The sequence below is a fragment of the Lissotriton helveticus genome, chromosome 10 (genome assembly GCF_964261635.1).
Source record: "Lissotriton helveticus chromosome 10, aLisHel1.1, whole genome shotgun sequence".
Lineage (NCBI taxonomy): Eukaryota > Metazoa > Chordata > Amphibia > Caudata > Salamandridae > Lissotriton > Lissotriton helveticus.
Genome location: NC_136071.1, coordinates 604,428,808 through 604,434,785, shown reverse-complemented (window position 1 = coordinate 604,434,785; position 5,978 = coordinate 604,428,808). Strand labels below are relative to the sequence as shown.

Genomic DNA, 5,978 nt, shown 5'->3' with positions numbered 1-5,978 from the left:
TTTGTACAAGAAAAAACACTACCTACTTGCATTGGTCCCATCCGTCATGCCACCATGTTCATTCCCTATAGCAAAGTCAACCTAAATAGTGACACTGCCACTGTACTCTATTCCATCACCATTACAGGTATGTTACTAAAGTATGCTACCATTTTAAGCTCCTTTTGGATATTAATCAAATGTATACAAAGAATTGAATCGCCGCAGAAATACCATTCATTACCAATGAGGTGCATGTGATTAGAACATAAGGCTCGTTTAACTATTTTATTATAATGCTACCAAATGAGAGACCATGCAATTTAGAATTTGGTTCCATTTACCCAATTAACTTTTAGATTATGGCTTTTAGCAAGCATCTGTCAGTCTACCCACCTTCCAGCTTTATTTAGGAAAGGCAATCTTAATTTGCAGCAATGTGTCACAAGTAAAAACTAACATGAACTGGTTGCAATGATCATTTACATAGAACAGGTGAAGGAGGGTTAAAATCTGATGAAACTGCCAATTTGCAAATACATACACAAAATTGCTTTTAAGAGAAACATTCGGCACAAAGACGCTTTCAGGGCTATTGCCGGTTTGCACATGCACAATTCTTCAAAGCTTTTCAAACAACATTATGTCATACATACAGTTTTAATTTAACATGTGGAAATCCAATCACGCAAACATTGAAACTCAGACTGAAACAAGTAATGGTTCAAGAAAGCAAATCATGTTACATGTTAACGGGTGACAATTCTGCATGCAAACCACAATTCCATCTGCTTGACCTGTTTAAAGTATACATCTACTGAAGCTCCCTAATAAAATAGTGTTTCCTGTATATGAAACATTTGCCTTTTCATCAACAACCCCTCCCCAAACAATAAGTTTGGAACGAACCATGTAGAATCCAAACATTACATCAAAAACACTAGAAGCACTGCAAACAAATTCCTGGGAAGTCATTTACTCTTTTAATATTTCAAGATTAATACAATAATAGAAAAAGCAACTTAACTGCATTTTTTATTTTTATTTTCAGTCTGATGACAAAGGCCTCGAGTGAAAATCTGTAGATTTAACTGCCCCCCCCCCCCCCATTTGTGCCATTCTGCCATGCTGCTATGTCGCATACACTGAGCAATTCTACTGCCTGCCTGGATCAAAAGCAGGTTCGGACACCATTAAGGTTACAAAATGTAGCCAACAAATTTGGCATAGAGTACAACAGAGGTAATACAGTTCGTTGCACACAGCCATCAGATTTTTGGGGGGAGGGGCCAGGGAACAGGGAATGGGCATACTAACTGGCATTTTTAAATCACTTGTGTATTGGCAGGCCACGAATTAAACTGAATATTTTAATCCATATTTAATTATAAATCAGTTTCGTAGTCGTTACATTCCATAGGTTATCCTTCTTCCTTACATATTAGAAAGACTTCTTGGCAACATCTTAATACGGTAGGTTAAGTAATACAAATTTAAACATTGTTCAGCTAAAGTTACCTTCTGCCTCAGGTGCCATTTATCATTTTTTAACTAAAAGTCCAATACTCCAATCTGTCCATGTGAACAAGTACATTATAATCCGGGAAATACTGTAAAACATCCACGAATGACACTTGATCTGGTTTCTTGGACCCACAAGCTGACACCTATAGGAATAGTAAAGGTACAACAACTTTCAAGATTTCATAATAAATTAAAACCTCAGTGATTTCGAAGCTGCCAGTTAACCTGCAACACTATTCAAGGATCCAGCTCTATTTTGAAACAATCCAAAAGGAAATGAGGTTGTTTGTAAAGGCCATAGATTTAGTGACAATCTGAACCAAATTCTTTATATCCTTTTTTATGGACTGCGCTGTTGACTCCAAGTGGGCGATTATTTGGTCATGGCCTTGATAGCAACAGCACATTCCTCCTGCATGGCGCACAGGACAGAGACCATAATCTCTTCTCCTGCCTCATATTTTGACTAAATCTCCTTTCCAAGGTCACCTTCGGGTACCTTCAGATCGTCACGAACATCACCGGTATCAGTAAGAAGAGACAGGTAATTGTCACAAATACCAATACGTTAGTAATCTTGTCTTTTGATATTCGGAACATCCATGTTGTGAGTGGAAGGGCAGATATCTTCATATCTCTTACCACTGAATATATCAATGCCAACCAGGTGAACCTTGGCATGTCCGTGCTTGCCAGTTTTGGAAGTTGGCATTTCAACGATCTTGCATGGACGTCCCTTCAGTACCACAAACCCATTTTTGCGCAGTGCAGAGCACTGCATAGGGAAAGTGGTGCAAGCCCCAGCGTCTCAAGTGGTGAAGTCAATGTCATCAGCCATGGCGAGGAATTGTACCAGTACTTCCAACAAAAATGTAAAAAAGCACCTTGCAAACTTTAACCACAAGTATAGCTTTACCTCGCATGCCTTTGCGTTGTAATGGCATGCGTGGTAAAGGCATAGTCGTGGTAAAGGTTTGCGATGTAATGGCATGTCGTTGTCATTGACATTGTGTAGTAATGGCACGCATGGTATTGGTATGCGATGTAATGACATACAGTCCAGTTTTACGGAGTAGTACGAGGATCTACGTTTCAGGACATCAGTTGTGTAATCCAGGAAGACGGTGACTTCCTGGTTTTCCAACTGCAAGGGACCTATGGTGCAGGCAATCTGCAGGATATTGTTCTGGTCACAAAATGTAAAAAGCTTCACTACTACTGGGTATGGAGGCGCTCCAGGCAGGGAGGAGGTCTGTCAGTACACGGTGAGCCTTCTCTATGGAGAAGAAGGCGGATGTCTTCCCCACTAACACTGTACTTGCTAGCTTGTGTTCTATGCTCGGCCCCTCCACTTTTTCTGGTAAACCCGCAATACGGATGTTATTGCAGCATGACCGTTCCTCCGCATCATCTGCTCAGTGATGCATTTCAACCTCCCACTGGAGTGCCAGAACCTGTGTTTGCGTCGCCGAGACTGTAGGACTCAGTTCCAATATGGTTGTTTTTTGCACAACCACCTTCTCCTTCAGTTTTTCTGTTTTTCCCACATGTGCCTCATGTCAGTGATCTGCGTGTCCAACTTAGATTCCAATGTCGTCTTCAAGTCTGGCACAGCAGCAAGTAGTTCCGCAAATTTGCCATTAGTGTCATGCACTACATGTTACGTACTGAAGGGTGCAAAAGTCTGCAAGGAACGTATCTCATCAGAAGGGGGGAAGGGGGGGGCTGGAGGGCCTCAACAGTTTTGGACGCACCATCTCGACATGCCAGCGGCTTCCAGGTGGCAGCTCGTCCACCCCGGTCTATTGCCACTTTTCGTCACTCTCAGCGGTCCACACCAGCAACCTTCATTTGTGGTAAATGTGTCAGAACCACCACTGAGCCTCTCCGTGGTGGACATGCCAGGGCCATGGTCCTCCAACAGGTACCAGCTCTCGCAAATCGGTGGGTAATAAGAAAATGACTAGGGCACATACACAGCCAGATCCACCGTAGCCCTGCTAGAAAAGTCACACATGGTCACCGCAAGGGGGGGTAATGCAAGTGCCTCCATCAGGTGTGATCAAAGCCATCACCAGGCCGGTGTCAACAAGTACTCACGTGTAGACTCAAAAAGATCCAGGGGGTGCATCCATATTTTCGGGGCCCATCACAACCCACTTGCCTCCAGGACTCTGTCACTGAGTCCTCTGCGAATGCAGTTGTCTGCCTCGTGGTCCAGCCCTACCCAGATCTCCTCAGGCCATAATGACGTGCCAGTAGTTCAGGGGAGCAGAGTATGGGGTCAAGGTAGTCCCCAGATCTGACATTCGGAGGTGGGGGACTTAGGATGGCCCACCGCTGTTCTACATGCAGCCACAGTAGGTCTAACATTCCCAGCAGGAGCCCAGACACAAAGGCTGGGCAGGCAAACAAGTGACTATCTCAGGAGGCCCACTGCAGGGAGGTAGCACCGCTGTCCAGGCAGTTCCCAGGCCTACAATCCACAACTGGGGCCTGTGTTTGGCGATTGTCTTTGCACGCTTGTCGAGATGATATAGGTGCATCTCCGCTGCTCATAGTAAGTCAGGCATCAATTCCCCTAGAGCCTGTAGCTCCCCTGGGCAGCAAGTCACGCCTCACTGTCTCTACTGTCAATCAGGATCAGACAGGTCTGCCGTCTATGGAGCCCAGTCAGCGCTGCATGGCGGCCCCCGCAGATCTGCTGATTGTCCCCTGTGCCTTCTCGTTCTGGAGTTGAGCATCAATCACAAGTCCCCCTGGGCCTGGCAGAGTACACAGAGGCCAGTGCAACCTCATGGGCCACACCCTAGCCGCTTCCACACTGCTACCAGCAGGAGAGGGGGCGGCCACCGCATTGCCTCACTGCCACTAGCAGTGAGGGAGCGGGTTTTAGGGTAACAGCTTGGTATGGAAAGCGCCGGTTCTCCAAGGCTCAAGCCCACTGTATGTGCTTGCAGACCTCCAATTGGGCTCCAGGCTCCCATGGTGGTCGGCGCAATCGTCTGTGTACCCGGCAGCGTGCAGTTGTGTTATTCAAAATGTACGCCTGCACCTCTCTCGCACCCCAACAGTCTTCATGCATGGGGGGGTCTCTCCTCCCAATTACAGCATATTGGGGGAAAAGGGCTACCCCAGTAGGCCAGGATAAAGGTGGCACTGGTACTGAGCTCACTTTGACATGACCGCTCCTGCAGTCATCTTGGCCACGCCCCAGTCAGTAGCCACTTGTGGAGAATTACACCTGACAAACACAACTCTTTCAAACTTTTCAAAAGTTTCCAAAAATTGTGGTTACCAATGATTGTTTTTGGTTGTGACTAAAGGAACTGGGATTTATGTTTTATTTCAAAATCTATATATCTGGAACCCTCCAATAGAATTTGCTCATCTTGGTCTGCAAGCATTTCTAAAAACATAATCTATTTTTATAATTTAGTGTTGGATTTATTTTTGTATTGTGTCACTCTCTTATTTCATTGTTTGGTGCTTCTAAATGCTTTATACTAGTTCCTTTGTTCAAGCCTTGCTGCTCAAAGCCACAGCTATCCAGAATTGAATTAAGGGTTTTGCACAGAAGCCTGTCTGGACCCAAGACAGTTTTTGTGAGTGGATTACACTGTAAGGTCATACAACCATAGCATATAATACACCCAAATCCTCACAGAGAGCACTTTCAAATACTTGAGTTCAGGATGTGTGCTGTACAAGCACTTCTTATGACGGATTTAATACACTATAATGTTGCTCCATCTACAATAAGAATCTAGGCTACGTTTAGGGTTTACATGACTACTTTAGGTTTTACATGAAGGGCCTGGGGGTTATTCACATGCATTTGTAGCACCACAGTAGCAGTACAAACATACTACAAAATGCTATTCACAAACTGCACTTCTAAAGCACAACAGTTTTTTGCAGTTGTACTTTAGAAGTGCAGTTTGTGAATAGCATTGTGTAGTATGTTTGTAGTAATACTATAGTACTACAAAAACTACTACAAAATGCAGTTTGTGAATAGCCCTCAGACCCTTCTATTTGGTAGAGACATGTAAGTTACACTTTTGAAGTACATTTACACTTGGATTTTGTGAATACCCAAAAAATAATGAACTTACTCAAAAGTGTCAATTACTCAGAATTGTAGCTTACCTTTGTAAATCAGGTCTATATAGTGACTGGTTTACCAAATAAATAGTAAATCCTCACCCGCAGAAGTACTCCTTGAATGGGTGCAAATGTACTACTTTATGGAATTCACAAACATTGGCAGTAGTAGACTTAGAAAATTATGCCAGTCTCAGGTTTCCAAGCATACTAACTGCAATCAAACATCAAAAATGTGGTAGGATGGATGCTTGCAAATAGCCTCACCAGTGGTAATCGCTCGAGCTAGCATTCCACCCATCGCTTTTCGCCCACTGTTCCAGTCTAGACAGAGGCCAACCTAATGCACATCAGTACTGACCCTGTTC

General features: G+C 44.0%; 1 pseudogene; it reads right to left on the bottom strand.

The window, feature by feature from the left end:
• Positions 1-1,427: 1,427 nt before the first annotated feature.
• LOC144785425 (eukaryotic translation initiation factor 5A-1 pseudogene) lies at positions 1,428-2,341 on the bottom strand (annotated as a pseudogene).
• Positions 2,342-5,978: the final 3,637 nt, after the last annotated feature.